The 27,760-nt window shown below is 45.9% G+C and overlaps 1 protein-coding gene and 1 long non-coding RNA gene across 7 annotated transcripts in view; one reads left to right on the top strand and one right to left on the bottom strand.

The window, feature by feature from the left end:
- The window catches only part of C21H1orf21 (chromosome 21 C1orf21 homolog), a 206,200-nt gene extending 202,891 nt beyond the window's left edge, over positions 1 to 3,309 (bottom strand). Inside the window, exon 1 of one of the 3 annotated variants that reach the window (XM_074349942.1) lies at positions 2,968 to 3,309. The gene's annotated coding sequence lies outside the window, so the exon portion shown is untranslated. The remainder of the gene's footprint in view (positions 1 to 2,967) is intronic. The other 2 variants (XM_074349943.1, XM_074349944.1) reach the window with 2 other exon arrangements.
- LOC123616840 (uncharacterized) lies at positions 1,996 to 27,118 on the top strand. 4 transcript variants are annotated; one of them, XR_012501446.1, is made up of 4 exons: positions 19,241 to 23,713; positions 24,614 to 24,781; positions 25,063 to 25,295; positions 25,798 to 27,118. It is a non-coding gene; the product is annotated as an uncharacterized LOC123616840 (long non-coding RNA). The 4 variants fall into 4 exon arrangements; XR_012501447.1 differs by lacking the exon at positions 19,241 to 23,713 and adding an exon at positions 1,996 to 2,206 and having other exon boundaries at positions 25,063 to 27,118; XR_012501448.1 differs by having other exon boundaries at positions 24,614 to 24,666; positions 25,063 to 27,118.
- Positions 27,119 to 27,760: the final 642 nt, after the last annotated feature.

The raw sequence follows: 27,760 nt of genomic DNA, 5'->3' as shown, positions 1-27,760 counted from the left end.
TCCTCAGCCCAGTTTACATCCAACCTCTCTTGTCGTGATTGCATAACCACAGTGTGTCAAGTTGTTTCTTGTTGCAACTGTAACTTGTAAAATTAAACTTCAGAACTGGGAGAGTCAAGATAAATAATTGCCTACTTTAAAAATATGTATGTATATAATTTACATGTCACTGCAGATAAGCTCCTGAATTATGATCTCTTAAAGTCACAACTGTCACCAATTTTAAAATACAGCTTCAGTGTAGCAACCCTCCCTGTATGCGGGCCCTCTCCCTGTCTTCTCAGTTTTCTAAGTACTTTATATTTATCTATTGCAATCTGCTTTTCGTGTTTTAATGAGAACCTAATTAATCACAACTTTTACTTTTCCCAAGCTCTGGGATTTGTAAAATTCCAAAGAAAGAACATAAAATGGCCAAAAAGGCCCTTGTTTGTGCCCCCGCAGGGCTCCAAGTTGTACTGATGAGGTCGCGTGAAGCTGGTGATACTCACCACACTTAGGACCCTCTGAGAATGGTCTCCTGCCCTCTCCTGTTCCGGCGGGAGGGGCCAGGCCTCTCCCTCTCCAGCCTGGACTGTCTCATTCTTGAACAGAAAACAGCGAGTCGCAGGGGGGCCACTAGGAGCCTGGAGTGAGCTGCTCAGGATGTAACAATCAAGGCTTGCCTGGGTCAAAAATCCAGCACAGAGCTGAGACACCATCGAGGAAATGATTCTCACAAATGGGGCACACCACCTCTCTCCTGGGTAGAGTTACAAATCCTGGGTAGAGTTACAAATCAGTCACAGCAAACAGTGCCAATTAATGAGCAAGCTTTTGATTTTTACCCTGTGATTCTTCAAGAAGCTCAAACCACTTCAGACAGTGGCCTAATAACTCCCAGAAATCCATGCTAGGCAGGAAAAGTGACATGGGGGGTGAGAGAACAAAGGGTAAATTATTAAGACAAGAAAACAAAATGACCAGCTCTTCTGACAGGTGAAACTGAGTCAGTGCTAAAGAGGAAAGCTCGAACCGCAAGGTCCTCGTGGGATGAACTTTTAACATTGGATGCAAGACCTCTCTACCGAACAAGGCCATTTTTCCTGGAGAAAAGCTTGCCAACAGAAGCACCCCACGCCTTCCCAGGCATCTGCTCACCCAAGCACTGAGTTGACTTGTCTTTGCTGGTTTTCAGAGCAGCCCTCCAGAGCTGCTCTCCGCACCCGGTCTGCACAGCAGGCAACACTAGGGGAGCTTGCATTTCAATGCTGCATTTCTGATCCAAGTGCTAGCCCCAGCACTGGTTCAATGCAGATATAAACACACTCAATTGTCCTATGACCAGCACCTCCTACTTTATAAGCAGCAAAAGAAAAATAGATGATCAAATCTAAATTAATTTCCATGCCTGTGACGAGGCTATTTGAAAATGGATATTCAATTTCCAAACAGCCAACACAGAATATGTTCTATTGATCCTACAGCCCAGCTCCAGAAGTATGAAAAAGAGGAGAAAAGCCCCAAATTGAGCATCTTGGACTTAAAGACCCTGCAGAAACATCACCCTTTTCCCCCAAGAAAGCTAAGGTAGCCCAGGCCCACTTTACTCAATTTTTTTTTCTGCCCTGGTACATCTCAACCCTGCCAGCTGAAAGGTTAGGGAATGAGAGCCCAGCCCCTGGAGTAAGGAAGTGTTCATAGGATCGGTCTGTGTACTGAACTTCCCCAAACAGCCCATACTCCATACTGTCTCCTTAAAAAAAAAAAAAGAAATAAAAAAAAAAAAAAAAGCAAGCACTACGTGGAACCTATGGTTTGTCAACCCCCTCCCAAAGTCTGAGTCAGAGCATGTGTCTTTACTGAGGCTCTGGGTGACCAGGGTGTATCGCTTTCAGACTTGCTCCAATAGCTGAACTTGGGGCTGTCTTCCAGCCACGTCCTATCTATTTTAAAACAATTTTCCTAACCCACATGCGCTGGAAGATACCTCATACATAGGTCAGCCTCCTGGAAACCGAACACTTCTGTCTCACACTGTGCTTGTCATCTCGCAGGACTAATGCGTGTTTACGTGGATATATTTTTATCTTCGACTGTGCAACTCCTGGAGCAAAGAAAAGCCAGCCCGATTTTTACCATCGTGCCTGAGCCAATTCAGAGCTTTAGAAGAGAGATGAATGGAAGATGAGAGCCTCTAAGCCCAGGGGCTTCTCTCACACAAACAGTAAGTGGGGGTGGGGGGGACCCCTCCATGGAGGGAGGCGGCAGGGTGGAAGACGGGGGAAGGACATTAAGCAGCAGACCAGAGGCAGCCGCACTTCGGAGGGTGTGCAATCTCTCCCTTGTACAATAACCAAGCACCCTCTGGCTGCATCGCATGGGCACGAATAATAAATACATCGAGGTGGGCAAACAGCTGCACCGAGACAAACCACCCCCAAAAGGTCAGAACTTCGGAAATCCCGGGGATCACAGTACCCACACAAACACACCAATCGATCGTAGCCGGAGAAGAGACTTGGAGATTCAGCAGAGGATTCGGAATTTTGTTGTTTCTTTCAAGCTCCGGCTTGCAAAGTGCGGCGGCTCCAGGCAGAGCTCGAGGGGAGCAGGAAAGGCTGAGGGCGGCGGGGAGTGCGGGTGGGAAGGGAGGGGTGTCGAACCCCAGCCACACAGGCCTCGAGGTGGCGAAAGTCGTCAGCAGCAGCCCCAACCGCATCCCAGCCCCTCGGCCCCGGCCCGCAGACGCCCCTGCAGCGCCCACGACCCCAGCTGCCGCCCTCGGCAGCCCCGCCAGCCCCGCCAGCCCCGCAGCGGCAGCGGCAGCCGCCCCGGCCGGGCCCGAGCCGCGCGCCGGCAGCGCCACGGCCGCGGCTCCCATCCCCGCCGAGCGGCCGGCAGGCACCCCGCAGGCCTCCCCTCAGCCCAGCCGGGCTGCGCCGCCGACGGCCCCCGCCCGGGGCCCCGCGGGGGGCTCACGCTTACCTGGGGCGCTCGCGGGGGGGGCTGAAGGTGGCAAGCCTCCCGCCCCCCGCCCGGTCCTCCTCGCCGGTCTTCTTCCTCCCTCCTCCTCCTCTTCCTCCGCCTCCCCACAGTGAGTCCCGGTCTCCCCCTCCTCCCCGCCGCCGGGAGTGAGAGCTGGAACCTCCGGCGCCCGGCCCGCGTGCGCGCGTGCGGGAGGCGGCGGCGTGCGGCCAGCTCCCCAGCAGCTGAGCGCGGCGCGCGGCTCCCAACTAAAGTGTGAAAGAAGCGGCGGCCGGGGCGGCCGCGGCTCAGAGCGTCCCCCCGGGAGTGGGCAGGGAGCGAGCGGGAGCCGGCGGGGAGCGAGCGAGGGAGGGGACCGGGAAGGAGCGAGCGGGGGAGGGAGGGGACCTTCTCGCCCAGTCACTCACTCGAGGGGCGGGGGCAGCCAGACACTCCCCCAGCGCCGGCCCCGCCCCGCTCCCGGCTCCCGCGCGCGTCCCGCTCCCCCTTGTCCTCGGGAGGGGCCTGCGGCGGTCGCCGAGCACCCCGGAGGAAGGGGACCGGGCGAGCGGGTCTTCCAGGGCTGCAGAGAGAGAAGGAGGGCGGGGACGGACGTGTTTGTGTACAGCGTGTGTGCGTGTGTGTGTGTGTGCGCGCGTGCGCGCAGGAGCACGCGCGCACCCGGAGCCGGCCGGCCAGCGGGAAGGGAGACCCCGGCGGGAAAGCTGCGTCCTCGGCCTGACACCCGGGCGGTGGTGCGGGAGCGGCGGGGCCGCCCCGAGGCCCGGACGGCCCGGCTCTGCGGGAAACCCAGGCCAGCCCTTGGGCCCAGCCGCAGGGCTGCGCCTGCTGGAAACAGAGGGAGGGAAGGCCGGGCATCCTCGGCGCGCCGTGCGGCTCCTCCCCTCGCCGGACCCGCCACCAAGCCGCCTCCGCCCTGCCCTGGAACCGCGGCGCCGGCAGGATGAATGAAGCGTCCGCCGCTCGGCAGAAGCCCACTGCGGGGCTGCGGCGGGGGGAGAGACAAGCGCGACACCGCCCGAGACTTCGCGCCCTGAGCCCCCTCTCTGCCCCTCCCCGCGGCGTCTTGGGACTAAAGGGCGGAGGCCGCGCCCGCAAGGCGTGTCTGGGATGACTGAGGATCCTGGAACCTCGCCGCCCACCCCCGTGTCTGTTCAGTTTTTGTGAACACTCACAAGAGGCCAACCAATTTCCCACCCTCTGGGGGAAGGTATTTTTCTCTTTTTCCCTGTCTTGTTGGGTGTTTCGAGTGCGCACTGAACTGTTCTTTCAACACTGATAGCGTTTGGATGTCTTTTGTGTGGCTTCCCCGCGCCTCGCTGCTCCTGCATCCCCCTAGACATGTGCAGAATGCCAGGCCTCCAGAGTGAGAACCCCCAAGAAAACAATGGGGCAAAAGAGCCTCCCTCCCGGGGTCCTGTGGATTATCCAAAAATCCAGTCATTTCTCACTTTGGGCCAAGATGAAGTTGGAAAACGAAAAAGGACACATCAGAGCTGTGATGGTGATGAGACACTTCATTGAAACTCAAGTTCATAATTTAGTTTAATGAAAAGAGTTGATAACGTACCCATAATGGCTAGGAAGTTGGCCTTTTTGGGTTAAAAAAACTGGTTTTCCAGTACTCTCACTTTTTTAATTTGAAAGGCAGGTATCACATTGTTTTTGAAACTCACTTGTATTCCATTTTTTAAATTATCCATATCTAGTTCATTTTTTTTGTTTGGAACCAGAGTTCTTTGTGGTCTAGCCTCCTGGAGAGGAGCGGTTAAGAAGCGGGAGCAGGCCGATTAGGATTCCAATCAGATGCACCAGCCACCATTTCTCTTACCTTAGGCAACTTACTTCATTCTTTTTTCAGCCTTCCTTCCATCATCTATAAAATGGGATTGATGATCACTAGTTCCTATCTCAGGCTTGTCAAAATAAAAGGAAAATAAAATGAGATGGCAGTGCATATAAAACACTGCATAATGCCCGACACATGGTAAGAACTTAATAAATATGAGCTACTATTTCAAATACATAGTTTAATCCCAAATTTGGTAGGTTTTTTTCTCTCTCTCTCTCTCTCTCTTTGCAATCCTTCTTAAGAAACTTTAAAGCTAGAAGTGAAAATCCATCCTCTGGGTTTATCGAAATGTAGTCAGCCCTTCTCTGGGGTTTTCAGGCCATGTCTGAAACCTTCTACAGTAAATGAAAGAAGTGTATGGTTAACATGTGTGTGTGTTTATTTACATGTAATTCTATATAAAGAATCCTTGAGGATAACAAGATTTTGTCTTTTCCTACTTCTCTCTTTCCCTCATCTACATAGACCACCCTGAACAGATCGAGCTCTGTTAAGTGTTGTGTTGTAATCTATCCCTTCAGGGCTCAGAGCAGACACTGGCGCTGTAGCTTTTCTGAGGACGAGGCAATGTGGGTCTCCTCTGAATTGCTATCCTCAGAAGTAACAGAGGCCAAAGAGCAAGCCCTTCATACATGTGCAAATTTTAAAAATTCATACTATGATTTTTTAAAGCAAGTTTTTAATTTTTCAAAGTAATACATGTTTATTGTGGAAAATTTAGAAATTGTGGAAACTCAGTCAAGTATGAAGGAAATAAAAAATCATCATAATCTTATCCTCCAATTCCTTAAAAAACTGAAAATAGACTTACCATATGGTCCAACAATCCCACTCCTGGGCATATATCCAGAGAAAACTCTAATTTGAGAAAATACATGCACCCCAATGTTCACAGCAGCACTGTTTACAATAGCCAAGACATGAAACCATCCTAAATGTCCATGGACAGATGAATGGATAGAGAAGCTGTGGTATGTTATATGTGCAATGGAATACTACTCAGCCATTAAAAAGAATGAAATAATGCCATTTGGAGCAACATGGATGGACCTAGAGATTATCACACTAAGTGAAGTAAGGCAGAAAGAGACAAACACCATATGATATCACTTATATGTGGACTCTAAAAAAAAAACACAACTGAGCTTATTTACAAAACAGAAAGCGACTCACAGACATAGAAAACAAACTTATGGTTATCGGGGGGGGGAAGGAGGATGGAGGGACAAATTGGGAGTTTGGGATTTGCAGATACTAACTACTATGTATAAAATAGATAAACAACAAGGTCCTACTGTATAGCACAGGGAACTGTATTCAATATCTTGTAATAACCTATAATGGAAAAGAATATGAAAAGGAAAATTTATATATGTATGTGTATATACATATAACTGAATCACTATGCTGTCCTCCAGAAACTAACACAACATTGTAAATTAACTATACTTCAATTAAAACAAAATCCTACCCTCCAGAGAGAAGCACTCAATAAGTGCTTCAAGTATATCCATCCTACCCTTACTTACTATTATTCAGTCAGCAAACATTTGTTAAGTACCTAGTTAGGGACCAGACAACTTCCCAGGGCTGAGAACAGGTTGTATGTTGTTAACATTATTTGTTTCTCACTAAAAACTACTCTTTAGAAGTAACATTTTATATGGTAGTAAGGTTCTCAGGATAGTCTACAAAAAGTCCATGAGAGGAATCCCACAATTAAACTATGGTGCTGACCAGAAACAATCCAGGTCTCGTAGGGCTTCAATCACAATTCAGGAAACCATCTTCCGAATAAAGAAGACAAAAGCCCTTGGAAGGGCTCGTGTGAATAAGGTCCCATGATACTTAAGCCCTTTTGCATCTCAGTAAACCCTCTTTGGTGCTGGAATTTCTGTAGAGATGAACTGCTTTGATAAACATAGTTTTAATGTGAAAGCTCATTCCTCATTTCACCTGGGATCCCTGGGGTACCCCTCGTTTCTCCTCTAAATCTGGACAATCACCACCACCACCAGCAACAAACACACACACACATATAAACACACACACACACACACACACACACTTTCTTTTACATAGCCACCGGAGGGGCAGTGGGACTACAGGGACTTGGGTAAGGGCTGCAGAAGAGAGGGGAGGAAGGGTACCGCGGGAGGGGAGGGGGCAGAAGGGCAGGGCACTGAGGTGCTAGAGAGACCCCTTAGGTCTAGGTATTCACCGCAGACCACTCAGCAGGAATTGCCTGCAAATCTGTTTGGTCAGCACAGCTAAATCTACTAGACATTTTAAAACAGAATAATGTCTTGCTATTCATAACTCTTAAGGAGACTATAAGCATACTTACATAAAAAAGAAGGAAAGACATGATTTCCCCTGGGTCACAAGTAATACAGCTACCTCCTCCTTGCCCTTTCACCACTAGAATCTCTGGATTCCATCTCTTTGAACACCCTAAATATAATTTTCAGAAAAGACATCTTTTTTTGCCCAGAAAAGTTAAAATTTAACCTTCAAAGGCACTATATCATAATGGATTTTCTTTTACTCCTAAAGCCTAAACTTATAAATATTAGGCTGTATAAAACCATTTATAACATAAATTTGAATTTTTTGTTTCTTGTATTTTTTTTTAAGTAGAGTGTTATGGATTGAATGTTTGTATCCCCAGATATATATGTTGAAGCTTTAACCTCCAGGGCTGATGGTATTAGGAGGAGCTAGGCCTTTGGGAGATGAGCTCGTGAGGGTGGGGTCCTCACGATGAGATGAGTGCCCTTAGGAGAAGGGACCAGAGTGAGAAGAGACCAGAGGGTGCTCCTCCAACCCTCCTCTCCCCATCCGGAAAACAAGTCAGGAGCGGGGGCCCTTCCCGAGAACCTGACCATGCAGCTACCCTCATCTCAGACTTCCAGCATCTAGAACTATGAGAAATCAGTTTCTGTTGTGTAAGTCCCCCAGCCTGTGGGATTTTGTTGCAGCAGCCCATGCTGACTAGGACAGCGAGCTTCCCTTTACCACTGACTGCAAAAAGGAAACCCAGGAAAATGCAGGTTGATTGAAAAAAAAAACATAGTAAAAGCTAGCCACTGTGGCCTCCTGTAACTTCTCATAGGAATCTAAATGAATTCATTTTGTGTGATTTATTTTTAAGAGCTTCCAATCAGGTTAGTTCTAAATAATCAAGTCAAAAATAGCGGTGGCAGGATTATTCAGAAACAAGTCGTCCTAAAGTTGGCGCTGCTCTGCAGTGTGCTCTCTGTGTTTGCGCCACGCAGTAGCAGCTGACACCGAGTGTCTTCCGCGTGCTAAGCATGGCATCGTGTACCTCGTAACGTACGTGGGGTAACTCTCTTCATCCTCCCGGCAACGCAGTCAGGCAGGTGTGAATATTACCATCATTCCCATGCAGATGTGGACACGGCAGCACGGAGGGGTGAAGCAATTAGCACGAGGCCAAGTCAGATGCCAGAGCCCACACTTTGAACTTTGGAAATGTGTTTTCTCTTCTATCTCTTTCACTTTTCAGCCTCAATCTCTTTCCTAAAATGAAGCCTGTTTGAGCAACTCCAGCGTCTGAGTTTCTTTCTTTTTTTTTTTTTGCCTGTTTTTTTTTTTTCCAAATTGAAGTAGAGTCAGTACAGTGTTGTGTCCATTTCTGGTGTGCAGCACAATGCTTCAGTCACACATGAATATACATACGTTTATTTTCATATTCTTTTTCACCGTATGAGTTTCTGAACTTTTGGAGAATCCATTCGTCTTCCTCACTTGCTGAAATTTTGCAGCCTGATGCTGTTGGGGACCTTCCACACCTTTACAGTGGCATCAAAATCAGTAGCTGTTGGTTTGAGACTCAATAGGGGTGTGTGTGTGTGTGTGTGTGTGTGTGTGTGTGTGTGTGTGTGTGTGAGTTTAAATCGTCCTGGGGGCACCACAGCGCCACACAGGTAATGCACCCAATAAGCAGTGGTGGGCTGAGGATTGTTTATGTATTTTGTTGACAGCGGTTAATTCTAGTCACACCACACATCTCCTCCTGAATGGCTGGGCAAAATCAGAGCAGGGAGTTTAAAGTCAGCGCTAACAGCTCGCTAATGGTTCTAACTGGTCTCTCAATGACGTGTGAATTACTCTGAGAAACCTACTTTTCTAGATGGAAAAACTATGACTCTTAGATCTATTTTTTTCTTCCTTGGGTTTCTCCTTAGGGTGTGTATTTTCTTTTATTTCATTTTCAAAAGCAAGGTGATTAGAAAGTGAAAACATGGAACATAGACACTGGGAGCAAGAAGAGTTAAGAATCCATAACCAAGCGGTGAGATTCAGCCACAGACAGGAGAGAAGGGAGCAGAGGGAGGGGAGCTCCAGGACCCCGGACGGGGGCGGCCAAGCCCCTGGCTGTCTGCTTCCTCTTCCTCTTGTTGCAAGGCCTTGCCCAGGTATTGGAGGTGAGTTTTCCAGCGCGGAGCCCCTTCCCCAGGTCACGCAACGGCTCCCCCTCTGTGGGGATGAGAGATGAATCCCCAGACACTGAAGTCATTGGTTCTTACTGACATCTGCTCAGAGTCCTACCTTGCTTCCAGCGTGTATGTGCTAACAGTACTGTTAATTCCACGTGTTGGTCTCGTCTCTCCAATCAGCTGTCAGCTCTGTGAGAACTGAAGGCTCGCTGCTCCTATAGCACTAGATCCAGACTGCAGGGACTCACAGCCTTAGAGGTAAGGGCTGCTATCAACCAAGTTGCTATTAAGTCACTCTGTGCGCTCCTCTTACTGATGCTGGAAAGCAAATGTTGACATTCAGATCTTCAGCAACTGCGGTGCAGCCAAAGGAATGTGACTAAGGTAGAAAAGGAAATGGTGTGTATGTGTGGGTGTGTGGGTGTGGGTGTGCGTGGGGGCGAGAGAAAGAGCGAGAGAGAGACAAGCAGAAAAAAAAATTTTTTTGTCTGTCTCAACTTCACCTGTTTAAAAAAAACCCTCTCCTTCCCCTACTCCCTTTCAGAAAGTGAAACAATATTGAGGCAATAAACATAAAAAGTGGCAGCTTCCTTCGCTGTAATTAAGCAAGAACTCCTAAAACAGCTAACCGGTTGTTACCCCTTGCCACCCTACAGTTCCAAAGCCGTGCTGGTTCTGATGTTCTGGACCTGTTTCAGGTACAATCACTGAGAATTAAAGTGTTTGGAAACTAATGGGAAATATTGCTGCCAATTGAGATATAAGCAACCTACTGTTTTCAGATCGAATTCTAAAAGGAAAGGAAGGACTTGGAAAATTCCAAAACAAGTGTTTCAAGTGGCTTTGGGGTGTTAGTGTTACATCAGGCAGCTTTGTAATCTTCCCTGCACGTATGAACTGATTTCAGCCACCCTGCGACGCTAGGAAGGGATTGTTATTATAAATATCTCCATGTTCTAGATGCAAAATCTGAGAAACAGCAAGGTTAAGTGATAGGGCCAAGGCCAAGGTTACCCCCGCTAATAGGTGACAGAGCTGGGCTTTGCTCTCAGACCTGGTGCTTAAACTTCACCAACCATACTGATGGCGGCTGCTGGGAACAGAAAAGGGCAGTTTAATCTTCTGGAAGCTGCTGAGTGGTAGGTAGCCTCAGTACACTTTCCATCTTCTCCGGAGTGGTCTTTATCACCTGTGAACAGCCAGGGTGAGAAAAAAGGAGTAGCACTGCCCGACCGTAACACCTGCTGGCAAATTGGAAGCTTCCCGTGGGATCTTCTAGAAGGCTGTTCACGGGGATAGAAGATTCCAGAGTGAAGGTGGCTGGAAGGCTTGAAATATGACAGCATTTCCACGCTTCAGCCTTCGGTGTGATTAAATCAGACCTTGATCCAAAATAGCTCTGCCGAGGAAGAACAGCTTTCCCTTACAGAATGCTCAGTGTGCTTGTAATGTAAGCATTCATGTCATCACTTAAAACGTTTTTGCTGGTTTGAAATGGTGGCTTTATTTGTTTCCTCCTTTCTTCCCTGCTTAGTTCCACAAGCCCAGGCCAGCTCTTGGTCCCTCTCTGCTGCACTCTTGGCCACCTGGACTTGCGACTCTGGTTGAACACTGTCCTTGTTGTCAGAGTCCTTTCTCTGAAGCACGGATCTGTTTGGCTTACATGCCTCCAGCTCTCTGTTGGGTCCAGAAGGAATTCTAACCTTCTCTATCACAACACAAAATCTTCCATCATTTGGCTTCTGCTTAGTTTTTCAGATTGATTCCCAGTCCCAGTGGCTAACGAGATGGATGAGGTCCCACCTCCCTGGCTGATTTCCTGGTTCCCATGATACTCTGTTGTTTTCTACCCCAGTGCCTTTGCACATGTTATCCCTTGGTGTAGACAGCTCAAACCACTGCACATTTCAAGAGCTTGCCTCTCAGCTAACCTCAGTTTTCTGTGCCACACACCAGCTCTGTGGCTGTGGGCAAGTCATCTTCACCACTGAGCCTCGGCTGCTTCTTCTGCAGCTGAGGGGACCAGACTTTGCGTATGGAGAATTCGAAACAAAGGCCTGGCGTTTGGCACAGTTCGAGAGCAGTTATGGATGCTTCATAAATGGCCATTATATTATCATGGGCTCTCTGTGGTCTGCCTTAAATGTTGTTTTGTTCTGAGAAGTTTTCCAAAGTCCACCTTGCCAGAATTAAGCTGGTCCTCATCTCCTACTGAACTTTTGGGACTTAAAAAAAAAAAAAAAAAGGCTGTGAGATTTGGTTTATTTGTCATTGTAGTTAACCAACTCTAACTAACCCATGCCAAATATGTATTTTGTAAATTGTATAATTCAGCCATTTTTGGTATATTCGCATGCAACCAGCACTGCTGTCTAATTCTGGACCATTTTCATCACCTCAAAGAATATGAGGGTTCCAACTTCTCCATATCTTCACAGACACCTGTTACTGCCTGTCTTTTTTGTTCTGGCTGCCTGAGTGGATGTGAAGTGCTACCTCATGGTCGTGTTGATTTGCATTCCCCATATGACTAATCAGGTTGAACACCTTTTCATGTGTTCTTCTCTTGCAGTTGGCTTATAATTTTATGATGGCTGTTGCTATAGCCAACACTTGGTTACCCTTCACATTTCCTATAACCCTTTGCTCAAAGCTTTGTAAATTGTGGGGCTTGAAATGTGTTTGATGAGTGAGTTATTTATTCCTGATGTCACCTGCCAGGTATCCTGATATCAGATGATTATGGAGAGAAGAGTGAGAACAAAGAAAGTATGGAGAAAAGAATAGAGGAAAAAAAAATCAAAGAATGTGGTAACTATTATTCTGAGAGCATCCAAATTAGATGTTGAATACTGCTTTATAGCTATTAAAGATGTACTGATGTTTCTACCAGGAAATACCTACCTGCTTTCATGGCATTTTTTTCCTCTTGATTACGTGGGAAGATTCATTAAGGAGGTATTATGTAAAAATTGAGACTTTTTAGTTTTAAGTGAGAAAAAAAAAGAATTAAACTGGAAAATTTAATTTGCAACTCAGGATGGTAATTGAGCACAAGGGCTTACCTCCTCCACGTGCCTTCAAAGGAATTTTTAAAAATAGGAGGACCTCTGTTACCATCCGAGAAACTCAATCAAGGTGCTACCACATGCTAGAAAAATCTAAAAACTATTCGATACTTTCTTTAAACGAAGCGAGACTCATTTGAAAGAAAAGAAAGGCAACCCTCAATTCACTAAATGCAAAGGGAAGAGCCAGGGAACTCGAGGAAGCAGTTCGTGTTGGAATCTCGCTGTCGTCCTTGCAGAGAGGCTGGGGCGGAGGTGCCCGGGAGGAGAGAGGCGTCCCTGCAAACCTCCCGGAAGGGCACCAGCCAGCCGGGCGCACAGCCCGGTCCCCCGCACTGCTGGGCCCAGCTGTGAGGGTGGCTGTTGGAGAGAGAGCCCATCCCAGCCCAGCCGATGGTGGGGCGCCCCACAACCAGCCAGCTCTGCGCTCAGTGGAAGGCCTCCCCTCACCAGGGATGCCTGCCTCCCTGAGAGACCCGTGCTGGAGTTCCATGTCCAGCTCATGAGGCGCCTGATCTGACTGATGTAAGCCGGCCCCTTCTTCCAGCCCTGAAGAGCATGTGCGGTCTTTTAGTTAGGCTTTGTTCGTTGTAAGGAATAGAGGCTTGATCATACTGGCCTGAGATGGAGGGGTCAGAGGGAATCACTGTGAGACTCTCTAAGCATCACAGGAAGCAGAGCCTTTCTGGAAATTCAAAACAGGAACCCTAGAACCACCAGGCCTCGTGGAGCCCAATGCAAGGAATCACAGCGCTAGCCCACGCTGATGGGGCTCCACAGTGCCCCCACCTGTGTGTCTCACTGCGAAGGGCTGTGATGCCTCCTAGGAGTTCTCATCGCAAGGAAAGAAACTCCCCCCTCCCCTTTTTTGGGTTATCTGTGTGAGATGATGGATGTTAACTAAATTGACTGAGGAAATCATTTCACATTGTATGTAAGTCATGACACTGTGCACCTTAAACTTGTACACTGTTATATCTCAATAAAACAGGGTGGGGGGAGAATGAGAATGATGTTATTATTGGTGATACAGCAAATGAACTCTCATTCATATGTATGCCAGTCACAAATTTAAATATTTTATTACTAATAGCAATTTACTTTGCAACACATCACACAGTGGTTCATAGTGGCTGAGCTCTACTGTGCTCGGCGAAGGAGAAAGGCTGGTATTTTTCCCCAAAGTAGAAGAATGTACAGGTCACATTCTCTGAGGGCAATACAACAAAATTGGAAATGGATCAAAAGAAGATTTTTAAAACCCACAAAAAATTTTAAAATGCTATCCTTGTGTGTAATAAAGATGAAAATTCAAATAAATGGGAAAATATGGATTATGCTATAAATTGTGTTGGAACAAACTAGGAACGATTTGCAAAATGACAAAATTAGATCTCTACCTTGAGAACCACATAAAAATAAACCCCAGATGGATGACGTTTTTAAATGTGAAAAGTAAAGCTACTTTTATTTTCTTTTTAGAAGAAAAATAAAGCATTGGTAAAATTTTATAGAACCTTGAAATAGGCAAGGCTTATCTAAGCAGAAATCACAAATGAAAAGATTGCTAGTTTTGAATGCATTAAAAAATCATACGTCAGAAAAAGATCATAAATAAAATTAAAAAGTAAATGACACGCTGGGGTAATACTTGTGATGTATTTGATGGATAAATGGCCAGGTCATTAATATGTAAAGAGTCCTGTAAACCAATAAGAAGAAAACCACAAATTCAACAGAAAACTGGTCAAAGATGTGAAGAAAAAATTCACCAAAGATGAAATATAAATTATTAATAAAAGTTAAATGTTACTAGTGATTAAAGAAAATAAATTAGAAATACAATGCTGTTTTCTCCCTCGCTGGCAAAGTCTTTTTCAAAAAATACTGTCCCTTGAGTTAAGCAAAGTTTAGGGAGACAGGCAACCTTGTATGCCTCTGATGAAGCAATTTATCAATATATGTCAAAAGCATTAGAAAGTCATATGCCCTTTGCCTTAGCAATTACTGGCCTTCTAGGAATTTATCACAAGGAAATTTTCAGAGATATATGCTAATCTATGCCATGCTAACAGTTTTTAATAATATGGGGAAATGCTTACGAGACATTATATTATAAAAGAGGATGGTAAGTTGTATGTTAGGGCGGTCATAAAAAAAGTCAAAAGATATACACATGTGCTTCCAAAATATTAAAATGCTAACAGCGATTTCTGTGGTGCAATTTGGGGTGACTGCTTTTTAAAATATATTTTCTCCACTATTCAAAGAGCACATTTCACATTTATAGTTAGAGGAAAAGTTATTGAAAATGGAGTCTACTCCTTTAAGACTCTTTCCCTGAGAACAAGTAAAGATGTGTAGCTATTGGGACTGAAAGTTACCTACAAGATTTTTAGTTCAAACCCCCATTCTGCTCACTGCAAGCTCATTTCCCTTATGCTATAATTAACATGATTCGAGATCGCTCTTTTTCTGTAAGTACATACATGCATTTGTTTATACAGAGTTTCCAGAAGACTGTCATACAAACACCAGACTTACCTGTCCAGGTAAAGACACTGCATTCTAAGGATGAGAGAAAAGTCTTTGCTCTCTGGCAGGGAATATTCTGGCCCTGCTTTTTCTAGGTGGACGTCAGGAGATGGCTTCTGTGGCAGCCGTGGGAGGACACTTGCAGACCCCCAACTAGAGAGAACGCAGTTGAGCAGTTGGCTGTGTCTGTGCAGAGGCCAGGATTCCCAGTGGCTGCGCCCCGCCAGTGGCCCAGCGCGGCGGGGATACTGGCAGACCCTTTCCTGGGAGACACAGGACTCCTCTGACAGCCGACATTGCCCCCAGGACTCTCCACTCTTTGCTGACTCCTCACACCGCTGGGCAGCCGAGAACACTTCCACCCAGCCTTCTCTCCCTCTCTCCTTCACTGCTGCTCAGACTTGCTCTCCCAGCCTTGTCTGGGTTTCTCTCTATCTTTAACTCACACAAGCATCTTCCCTAATAAAATTCCAGCATGTTTAATCCCACCTTGGCGTTTGCTTTCTCAGAAAACCCAAGCAAACCTAACTTCCTAGCCGTTTTGGAATCCTAAGTCTTTCTGCTCACCCCTCCCCCCAGCCATCCTCCCTGCCCTCCCCCACTCCTCCTCACCATCAGTCACTAGTCACCATCGCCATCACCCCCAGTGCACGCCAGTGAGGCAGAAGGAGCGGGGGCAGAGCACAGCCAGCCACCGCAGTGTCAGCTTCCAGGAGGTGACGGACACACCTCCAGCCACATTCCATCTTTTCAGGTCCACGTTGTTTCCCTTAGTGGGCATATTTCACCCCACCTTTTTGGCCTTTGGACTGAAGGCACAGTCACCAACAAGACCAGTGCTGTCCAATAGAAATATAATGTGAGCCGCATATGCAATTTAAAGTTTTCTAGTAACTGCATTGGAAGCTGAAAAGAAACAGGTGAAAATTGCTTTTAATAATGGATTGTGTAGCACCCAATGTATCAAAATATTATCATTTCAACATGCAATCAATATAACAATTATTAATGACATGTTTTACTTTTCCTCATAGTATGTATTTGAAACCCACTGTGCATGTTATCTTTAGAGCACATCTTGATTCAGACTAACTACATTTCAAACACTCGGCAGTCCCACGTGGCTAGAGGCTTGGGGGTGGTGCAGAACTGGATTATCAGCGCCTTGAGTACAGGGGCGAGTGTTTTCCTACTCTTGGGCTGGGAGAGCGACCAGGACTGTAACGAGTACTTAGGAGGTGCTTGATGAGTACTTGCTAGCTGGGCGTTGTTACGTGAGATGGAGTGGAATGTGTGCTACGTAAGGGCCCGGAGGTAACTTGCGTGATGGCGCAGGCTGGGTGGGGACTGAGGCTCCGGGGCGCCTCGCAGCTCCAGCTGGTTACTGACATCTGTGGAGGGGAGTCCCTTATGCTTCATCAAGAGAGACCAGAAATCTGGATTTTTACGTGAAATCTTCCAATGTTCACGCCAGCAGTTAATTCAAATTTACTGTGTATATGGGTCTGTGTTGGCTTGTGAAATACACGATTGTGACTCGCACTGTCCTCTGTGTATAATTCTTTGGAAGGTGGACACAATACAGCGACGAGCTAATTAGCATTAGTAAGAGGATTAAACTAAAAAAATTGTAAAAGCTGCCATATCACCTTCTTGCTGGGGGATGGGTGGTGTCATACATTCTTCAAAGCTTGGGTTAGCCTGTTTCAGAAATATTAAAATCAGGTGGTTTCGACTATGGTTTCTTAATCGCTCTCTCTTTGTCTACGTATAGTCACATCTTTAACATTTCCCTTTGGAAACAGAGCCAGAAGGGGTGCAACACCTTTACATGTTTGACATCACCATTGCTAACTGAACCCATGGGGCAGAAAATGCTTATTTAAACACGACAGTGTCAGAGTCCTTCTCACTCTCAGCTACGAAAAAGCTGTGACCTTTTGTTGGCAGAGAGAGCCTGTCAGGAAATCACCTTGTGATGCACTGTTACAGCCAGACGGCTGTAACCCACGCTCCCCAGAGTTTGCCTGAGGTTCAGAAGCGGCCAAGAAGCTGGGGACCCAGGCCTCCGTGGTGTCACTTCCTGTGAGGGTGGAGGGAGGAGGATGCTGTAGGTGACATCAGTTAGTCAGCTTTAATATGGAATACGTGCTAGTTCTCCTAAACAGCACTGTACACATTCTGGAGTGCAACCCTGTGTGTCATCTAGGTCCACTACCACATTCCTGTGGATCTGGATGTAATGCCCCTGAGGACAGAACACAGTGGCAAATTTCTATGAGAAGGGATCAGCGTTCCCTTCACCACTGGGACTGACTGGCTGTCACCCCCTTTTTGCTCTTAAGCAGAAGAGGCCATAAAGCTAGTCAACAGAAAATTCAGTATTCCAGCCCAGGGTTTCCTGGTTCCAGGGCTGTGGTTCTCCCACGATGCTCGCCGGGTGAAGAGCCAGAGGTCCCTGGCCGCACAGACTGCCTGCACCGCTCACTGCTGTGCAGCCTGCTTCCCCCCAGCCTTCAAGCTGTCTTAGCTCCAACTGAACTTGGCCATAGGACATGGAGGCGGAGTTGCAAAGACTCCAACAGCTTATGTGCACCGAGGCTCTCTGTGTCCAGGCCCAGCGCTAAGGGTTTGGTCTGAAGGACTTGCGTTTGACCCTCACCGCGTCTCCACGAGGATGGCGCTGTTACAGTTACACTCACCGAGCGAACATGGAAGCGGACGGAGGCTCATGGAGTTTAGGTCTTTTTCTTTTTCAAAGTCACAAAGCTCCAGATTTCAACCTAGGTTTTTTTTTGTTTGTTTTAATGTTTATTTAGTATCCCATACCCTCCAAAAAAGGATGCGAGGTGGATATGATCAGCGGTGACAAATCACAGAAGACACTTTTACAAGGAGAAATGATTCTAGTGGAAGGTGAGGGAAGGATGACTGAGGGCAGGCAGGCTCCGCTAGCCCCGGCCACCGCAGGAGCCGAAAGGCCTAGACTAGTCCATGTCAAAGGCTCACCTAATTGAGGTTGTTAACTGTAAGTTAAGGTCATATTTTACTAGATTGCCCACGCTCGGGGTCATCAGTCACTCCTCCCTTTCCCACACCTGTCCAATCAGTCAGAACTCAGTCTCCTCCAATTTGTCCCCCTTCTCTGCTCTCATCTCTGCTCCCCCAGCTCAGGTCCTCACATCTCTTGCTGAATATAGAAAGAGTTTCTCAACACTTTGCCCTCCCTCTGCCCCTTCTTTCTCTACACTGTCACCAGAGTCCTGCTGCTTTTACTGTTTAAGTAAATTTCCCTTCCAATTTCTTCTCTGTCGGTTCCAGCTCAGACTCCACCATCTCTTGCCTGGGGATCATGGCTGTCTAACCTGTCTCCCTGCCCCTCGACCTTGCCCCACTCCCATCCACCCTCCACACCCCGAATGGAAATTATCAATTCTCTGCTTAAAATTATCTACTGCTCTTTGGCGCGTCAAAGGGCATTATCAATAAAGCGAAAAGACAAAAGCTCGTGGAACAGGAGAAACCATTTGCAAATCATATATCTGATAAGCAATTAATATCCAGAATACATACAGAACTCTTACAATCCTACCACAAAAAAAGCAAACAACTCAATTTAAAAATAGGGAAAGGATTTGAACATGCGTTTCTCCAAAAATGATGTGCAAATAGCCTGTAAGCACATGAAAGGATGTCCAACGTCACTGATCCTTAGAGAAACGCAAATCAAAACCACAGTAAGACACCACTTCACATGCTTTAGGATGGCCACTATAAAAAAAAAACCTCAAAAAATAACAAGTGTTGGGGAGGAGATGGTGAAGCTGGAATCCTTGTGCATTCCTGGTAGGAATGTAATATGGTTTAGCTGCTGTGAAGGACAGTTTGATGGTTCCACAAAAAGTTAGGCATAGAATTACCACATGATTCAGCAATTTTACTTCTAGGTATATATCCCCAAAAATTAAAAGCAGGAACTGAAACAGATACTTGCATAGCAATGTTCAGAGTAGCAGTATTCACAGTAGCCAAAAAGTGGAAGCAACCCAGATGCCATCAAGAGATGAATGCGTAACCAAACGTATGTGTATGTACAGACGTACCTATAACTATATAAAATTCAGCCTTAAAAATGAAATTCTGAGACATGCTACAAATGGATGAACCTTGAAAACCTTATGCTATGTGAGCTGGTGCAAAAGGACAAATACTGAATGATTCCACCTATATGAAGTGCCCAGAACAGGCGAATTCACAGAGATTGAACGTCAAGTAGTGCTGGAAAGCAGAAAAGAGGCTGGGGTGGGGGTGGCGGGGGACCTGGGGAAATGAATGTTCAATGAGAAGGATTTCTGTTTGGGAAGATGAGGCGTTCTGTAAATGGATAGTGGCCATGTACACACAGCACTATGAATGTGCTTTATGCCACTGAATCACACACTTAAAAATAATCAAAATGTTAAATTTTATGTTATGTGTATTTTATCACAGAAAGAGTAATATTTCCTGTCAGCAGGACGAAGTCCAGCCTCATTAGCACGGCCAATACGACCTTTCCTCCTGACCTCGCGTCTGCCAGTCCCCCCAGGTTCGCCTCTGGCTTGCTTCCCTGGCTCTGATGAGGCACTTAACTGTCCTCCTTTCGTGATGGGATTCCATGCCCCGTCCTTCCTTCAAAGCTCAGCTCACACTGCCTCCTCCAGGAAGTCCTCCCTTCTCTTGACATCCCACGCTTGACTCAGCACTGACTCTCCGTGTTTCCCATAATACTTAGACAGACAGATCTCTCCTCAGCCCTCAAGACGGAGGCTCACTGTAGCCTCTCTGTGAAGCCCTCCGTGTCTTTCTCAGGCAGGTGGCTTCTCCCAGCGTCGTGTTCCTGAGTCTCCCAGTGCTCTGTTCGCTTTGCGGCCATTATTAGCCCTCCCACCTGTCTCTGCCACTAGCCTGAGAGCTTCTCAAAGGCGGAGACGCGGCACCTCCGCACGCGGCACCCCCGCACGCGGCACCGTGACGGTCGGAGCAAGAACCCGGCTCAGAGAGCCCTGCCGCAGGAGTGATCGTCTCGGAACGGCCACGTCTCAAACCCACTCCTCTTAGGTTTGACGTGGAAAGGAGAGGCGTTTGTTCTCTAAGGAAATAGAGGAGCAATCTACTGCCCTTTTCCCATTAAAGACGCAGGTACTGTTTCCAGCCTATATGAGGTAAGCGCTTTGTCTGACTTTGGTTTTGGTTGGTCGGTTCTCTTTCGCCTCTAAGGGTTTACCAGGGAGACCAGAAATGGTCCTTACTTCTAGCTTTAAGAAAAAGAAAAACACTAGGGGGAAAAAGAAGGAAACTTTTAATAACTTTCAGGAAATGTGGTTCTTTTAAAAAGGAAAATTTGTTTGCCGATACTGACTGGTATATGCAAGACAGATAAACAAGCTTATGCTGTAGGGCGCAGGGAAACATAGTCAATACCTTGTCATAGCTCTCGGTGAAAAAGAATGTGGAAGTGAATATATGTGTGTTCACGTATGACTGAAGCATTGTGCTGTGCACCAGAAGTTGACATATTGTAAACAGACTATATCTCAATTAAAAAAATGTTTAAAACATTTAAAAAGGATATTTTGCTCAAACCATGTAAGATGGGCCTACCTCATGCCATTTCTTCACATCTTTACTCTGACTTGTATTAACCAGTCTCTGATTTCCTAGCATAAATCATTATCTCCTCACTCACTGTTGTTTTTGGTTTTGAAATCAGGTCCCTTTCTGAGCCCTGGGCCATCAGAACTTCAACATAAGCATTTGGGGGTCACAATTCAACCCGTAACCCCACCTTATCTACCCTTCCCAAGAACTCATTTAAAAATTTGTCATTTTCCCCATTTTACAGAGGATGAAACTGATGGTCAGGGAGGTTAAGCAATGAACTCACAGTAGAAGAATGAGTGAGTCGCAGAGCTGAGCTCTGAGACACGGTCTCTGGGTCCAGATCCCAGTCTCTTCTCATTCTACAAGCAGAGTGCCTCTATTTACGGTCTCTGCCTTATTTCTTCTACGCTTAGTAAACACCTGTCAGCTTGTGGAGTCTGGGCCTTTTCACTGCTACGTAATGATTTAGTTCCATTTCCAAATATTTACTGAGTACCTGCTACTGTGTGAATTTCAGGCACTGGGGTCAAAGATGACTTGAGACATGGACCAGGTTTCAAGGCACTTAAAATTGAATGGCAGACACAGACACAGAAGCAAGTCACTATTTCATAAGGGAATCCTGGGTTTTAGGCAGAGATTCAAGCAATTCTTCTGTGGAGGCATTAATACCAGTTGATGGGATTCGGCCAATGATTTCTGTGTCCTCGCCTGGGTGACCGGTGGCTGCAGGAATCACGTTGCACCAGCAGTTTTCTTCGCGCCAGCGCGTGCTTCCTTCGTGGGACTGCTGAGGAAGGGCTGTCTACGGAGGAATTAATTTCTGAAGCAGAATTAGCTTCCGAGAAGCCTGACCTCAGCATGGTGTTCCTTTCTCTCTGCTGAGGTCATTCACTCTCTCTCCGTGAGAAGGATCTGGTTCTGGAGACACTCAATCTTGGCATGAAGCGACTCCCTTTTCCGAGACAGATGATGAAGTTTCCACAAGAACGCAGGGGGACATTTTCTTCCTCACCCAGGATCCCCCTGAATGTCACAAATCTGCCCTTCCTGGGGGAAATCTGAACAAAGCCAAGCTTTTCTTTACTCCAGATACCAAAGTCAGTCTACTGGATGAAATATTTCCAGTGAAGGCACTTCCTCAAAGCACTGTTCTACACAGTCCTTTGCCTTTGAAGTCGTCCAACAAACTAATTACTGTAAAGCAGACATGACTGCGTGTCCCTCTTAAAATGCACACTCCCCCCCCCCATGTGCCAGGAACTCTTAATGAGCAATGATGGAATTTTGAGGGCTTCAAAGAAAGATCTGCTTTCAGACATGAAAATATCTGTTTTTTTAATAAATATTCACAGGATCAGGTCACTTAAATTCTGAAATTTTCAGAGCGGGCAAGCATGAGAATCAGAGCGAGGGAGAAAGAGAGAAGGGACACTTCACTCTTAAAGAGGGAACTTCGCTACTGACATGCTCTGGTTTTAATGAGGTTTGGCAGGAAAACACTAGTTAGTACTTGGGTTTCTATCTCAAAAATGGAGCCTCAAATATCTTCAAGCCGCAAATCCTCCTTGATGTGCTATTTGCAAATAATTAGGGTTTACTCATGCATTCATCCAACGTTTATTGAACATCTGTTACGTGTAGAGCTCAGGGCATGTAGAGAAGGTTTTGGGGAGCTCAGACTGCTGCTTATGAGAATGCCAATGTCAGTGTTAACAACAAGAAACAGAAACGCCAACAGCTACATACGTCTACATCCTTCCTCATATGTGTCTAGTGTAAATGGCACTGCCATTCGGTCTTAGGCTGGTGAAATATCAAAGTTAATGGCTCACTCCGGTCTTCATGAATACGAGTTGAAGATAAAAAGTACTTAATGAGACATGCCCTGGTGCTGGAGAAGAGCTGTGTCTGTGAGGGAGGAAACTAAGAAAGGAACAAGTAAAAAAAAAAAATCTTTCTCCTGACAGAAAAATCCCCACTTCTAAGATGCATGTTTCTGGAGTAAGTAGACACTAAGTACAAAGCAAGACCCTCTCACGCCTGATTCCATCGCTAACACAGATGTATTAGATGGGGTGCTTTTGGCTGTAAGAACGGATAATCCACCCAAAGTGGCTTAGCTGAGAAAGCTATTTACTCTCACACAACAATGAAATATGGAGGTCGGGTGGTATCTGGGCCTTAATTCAGCAGCTCAGTGAGTTCGTGGGGGCATACAGACCCTGCCCATCTTTCTGAGACACCATTCTCACCGTGCTGGCTTTTGGCTTCAGACTGTCTATCCTCTGGCTGTCTGTCTATTTGCTATTTTTGGCTCTGTTCTCTCACCGTTGAAAGACAGTTACAGCAGCCCTGAGCATCCCATCCTCACGAATCTGTATCCAGTGGCCTCCCAAGAAACAGCCTCCTTTGAATTCCTTTTGAACAGCAAGAACCTTCCAGAAGCTCCCTCTACAGACTTCCTCTCAGTTCTCATTGGCCAGAATTAAGTCACACGCTTATTGCCAAACCAATCACTGGCCAAGGAAGTTGGATTATCGCACTTTATCTAAACTATCAAGATTTACACCCCAGGGCTGGAGAGGGGGCCGGCATCCCCTGAAGAGTATGGCTGTCTGATTCCTGGACAAAATGGGAACACCTATAGCAAAGAACACAAGGCAGAAGTTGGTGGTAGGAGGGCATGGGTGCAAGGTAAGCAGCCAGAGGGGCCACCACTTTGGCGACTCAAGGCAGAAGTACCTCCAGGCAAGGAGCAATTCCATGATGGGGACCTTCTCTGATGGCCACTGGGCTTGACCTTGCTGCACAGAAGGGATGAGCTGCTCTTGCAGGAATGGGCTTTGCTGACCTTTAGGGAAGCCGTGAAGGACACCCTGTGCTCTGTATTCTGCCGGTTCATATTACACCACCTTGACCTGCAGCCAGATTATGCATGAGAGCCCTCAAGTGGCTCACGGCTTGGGTAGGCTGGCTGACATCATCTGTCAAATGCGGCACTCTAGAATTATCTTAGCATCGTTAAACCACGCAGAGGCTTTCCCATAGAACATTTATGGGAAAACGTGTCTTTGAAGCAAGAATGAAACACCCTGGAACTTACTCCGTGGGGAGGAATGGAGTGCCGGCCCCAGCCCGTGACCGCCATGGTGGGGGGTGAGGACACAGCGACCAGTGACCAGGTTTGAACTCAGTGAGAGAGGGGCATGGGTGGGGCTTCTCGAGTTGGTCCTTCTTTGTAAACCTGAAATTATGAGCGTCTTTGAAATGGAGAAGCTTGCTTCTTATATGTAAATTACTCAACAGTAGAAGGGATCATATTAAAATACTTTAAGAAATATTCCTAGTGGACCTGACATAGTGCTTTATGCGTAGTACTGAATGGCTGTCTTTTGCTCAGTGGATTACAGTGAGATTCCTTCATAAAATTATCAAAACAGGAGTAGACCCAAGTACTGGCTACCCTGGCAATATTACTGGCATTAAAGCTCACTTTACAGAAGCAAAAGCTGTCCCCCAGGTTTGTATCAGCGGTTCCTTCCTGGGGCTGCACACGGAATCGCCTGCAGGGCTTCCCACACCTATGCCTTGGTTTATCTGCAGAGTTTCTGATTTGGTGGAGAGTCAAGTCTGGGTATTGACATGTTTGAAAGCCCTCCAGGTGGTTCTAATGTGCAGCCAAGGTTGAGCAGCTGCACCCAAGTCACCGGCAGGGTTTGTGGAAACACAGGTGTCTGGGCCAAACCTCAGAATTTGTGATCCAGCAGATCTGGGGTGGGAGCCACTGACTGGCATTAAGTTCCCAGGAGATGCTCATGCTGTTGGTTGCAGGGGGATTTAAGAACCCCCGACTCTGGAGCACGGTTCAGCAAACCCATAAGCCCATGTAAGTTCTAAGTCCATGTAGGTTACAGAGCTGGAGTTCTGGTTTTGTGTGGCCCAGGCACTAAGGATGGTTTTACCTTTTCAAAGAGTTACAAAGAAGCAAAAACAAAAAAGCAACGATAAAAACAAAGAAGAATATGCAACAGAGTCCCTGTGGCCTGGAGAGCCTGAAATGTTTGCTCTCTGGCCTCTTACAGAAAATGTTCGCTGGTTCCTGCTCCAGAGAATCTTCGAGTCTGGTGGAAAAAAAGTGAGAATCTTAAAAGGGCAAGAGAAGAACTTTGATGGGGAAAACGGTTCTGGAGGCATGGGGGAAACTAAACAGCTGAAAGAATATTAACTCCCTCCTAAGTGCCAGGAGAATGGTATAATTTCATTTATCCTGACGATGCTATTATTGTCACTCCCATTTTATAGATCAAGATAATTGAAGCTCAAGAGATATTAACCTACTAGCATACAAAGCTCGTACATGATAGAGCTATGAATCAAAGATTCCTATCAACACCAAAAAAAAAAAATTCTAGAAAAGGCTTAGAATTCTGTTTAGAAATGGATGTCTCCCAGAGTAAGTCTAAAAACATATAAGCCCTAAAAATATCTATTTTTTCCCCCTGTGGTTCAATTCGTAATTGCTGTGTTTCAGGCGCTATGCTACAAAAATCGGTGAACTGCTATCCCCGCCTTCGAGGAACTTACTGTCCAGCGAGAGAAACAGACACGGGATGAAACCCATACAAAGATGGAGGAGAGGCTGAAGACCAGAGGGGTCAGGCAAGGCTTCACGGAGCAGAGATCTTCTAAGGATGCTAGTGCCCCAGATCGACAAGGCTGGGAAAGGCTCCCTGCAGAGCAGACAGCACTGATATTCCAACCCAGGCAAGTCCCAGATGGAAGGATTTGACCAGCTTGCAGCGTCTTTCTGCAGACCGCAGGGCTCACCAGCATCTTGGCCTCTGACTACCTACACACATGAGACATCTGGGCGGCTAACCGAGAAGAGGCCCCTGGCTCAAGAGGCCAGGAACAGCCAGTGACCACAGCAGCTAGCATGTGACAGCAAATGCTGGTCCAATTTCAGTGAAATGAGAAACTTTCAGCTCTATTTTATGGTTTTAGGCAGTCATTTCCAAGCACAGTTATTAAGAAAGGGGTTATTTAAATTAATGATTCGTCTCTTGGATGGGGAGAGTGGTAAGTGAACATGTGATAATGACATGAGGGTTAGGTTTCTTACAGCCGCTTTGGGCCAGAACACTGTGAAACCACCAGTTTTGTGTACGTGTGATTTGCCATGCCAAGCTGGGGGAAGAGGCAGGATTCAGCATCGTTCGTTTCAAGAGACTAATATTTTCACTTCTCACTTGAATTTGCTTTTAAGGGTCGAGGTGCAGAAGAAAGCACCAGGCAAGAAAAGCTCCCAAGATTGCCCACTACTGTGTTCTGAGTCCACAGAGGGGAGTAAGAGAGAGATTTGTGCATCAGAAACTGGCAGCCTGGGTGGGGAGGGGAGGAGGGCGTAATGGACGATCTCAGCACAGTGCGGTGATGGTGACGTCAAGTCGGGACAACAGAGGAGCCGGAAGAGGAGCCCCTAGCCATCCAGCAGGATTCAAGGAAGGCTTCCGGGAGGGGCTGTGCTGGGCAGAAAGCTTGCTTCTCGTCTGACAGGGATCCCCTTTCACTATCTTTTTGTGACTGTTTTTCTTCTGTAAACGACACATCTGACCCTTAAGTTTTGACCTGGCTTTTTGTAACTTAAGTAGAATCTTAGAGAAATTTTATCATCCATCGCTGACGTGCACCTGCCCCTGGGGAGGTGAGTCGCGAACAGCTTAAGGGCATGAAACACCGGAATGCAGAGCCCAGAGAATGTGCTGAGAGATAACTCATCTAGAAAGAGCCGACTGGTTATACGGCAGCATTCTAGAACTTTCCACATAGATCAGGCATTCCATTTTTTTGTTTCACATGTACATTTTAAAACTTGGGAGAGTAACATAGGATCATTATCAAAAACTTTGGAAAAGGAAGGAAAAGCACAAAGAAGAAAAAAATCATTTATATTAGTACAATGCAGAATTAATCTTTCGGTATATTTGCTTTTAAAGTCTTCTATGCGTATAGAGATATGCAGGTTTCAGACAACTGAAATGACATCGTATATATACATCTGTGCTCAGTTTCTTTCTGCTCATTTAACATTATTTCATATGAATTTTCTCATGATTTTACAATTTCATCAAAAATTTTTTCCACCACGTGTTTAATTATTTTAACCATTCCCTTTCTCTTTAGAAATCTAGTTTTCTTCCCCCCATAGTTTTTGGCCATCATAAATAACATGATGAAAAAATGTGTTACATACAACCTTGTCCTGGTTTGCCTGGGAACTTTAATGGTTTTTTGGGCACACATGGCTAAAATGCTTTCCAAAAAATCTATCCCTTTGTCGATATTAAGTATTACTATTTTTGAAATATGTGCTAAAGTGACGGGTCAGATTGAGTATTTCATTTTCACTTCCATTTATCACTATAGTGCTGGCTACTTAAAAATGTTTTTCATGGCTATTTTTACTTTTTCTCTCTTAAACCTGTCAGTGTCCTTTGCCAATCTTTCTACTGAGAAATTACTTTTCTTATAGATTGTACGAATGCTTTATAAATGAAGACTATTAAATCTTTCCATATTCATGAAAATATATTCTTCCTTTTTGTTTGTCTTTAGATTGTTTTATGTGCAGAAGAGTTTAACTTCTATGTAATAAAAGCAACAATTTTTTTTCGTAATGTTTCACACTTAGATTCCTTTCTTAAATGTGGGGAAGATAAATACTGTTCATCTAAATTTTCATTTAGTTTTTTTAAGTAAAAAAAATTTTTTTTAAATTTTCTACATTAACCTCTTAGATCCCTCTAGAATTTGGTTTGGTTTATGATATGTGGTGCGGATCACGCATAACATCAAGAGAAGACCCAAAGTGAAGGCAGTGTTCCAAGACTAGGAAATATTTTTCATTCTCGATAGGTGACATTCAGTTAGAATCAAATGGACAAAAAATCAGGATTAACAGGGCCCAAGTTATACCATACGACTCTGAAAATGCAAATTCGTTATTATTCAAATGCAAATTATTTACTAGACAAACTCTTTTAAAACCTAGAGCATGTGGGCAAAAATAATATGAGGGTCTTTGATATTTATTTATTCAAGACATATTTATTGAGCACCATTTACTGAGTTATGCCAGAAACGGTTCTTGACTGGAAAGCAACTGGAATCACAGTGGCCCTGTTGGAGGACACAGCACCAGGATGTGTCACACCGTGGAGAAGAAAGAC

The sequence above is a fragment of the Camelus bactrianus genome, chromosome 21 (genome assembly GCF_048773025.1).
Source record: "Camelus bactrianus isolate YW-2024 breed Bactrian camel chromosome 21, ASM4877302v1, whole genome shotgun sequence".
In the NCBI taxonomy this organism is placed as follows: Eukaryota; Metazoa; Chordata; class Mammalia; order Artiodactyla; family Camelidae; genus Camelus; species Camelus bactrianus.
The sequence above is the reverse complement of the archived record's forward strand: the minus strand, read 5'-3'. Positions and strand labels throughout refer to the sequence as shown.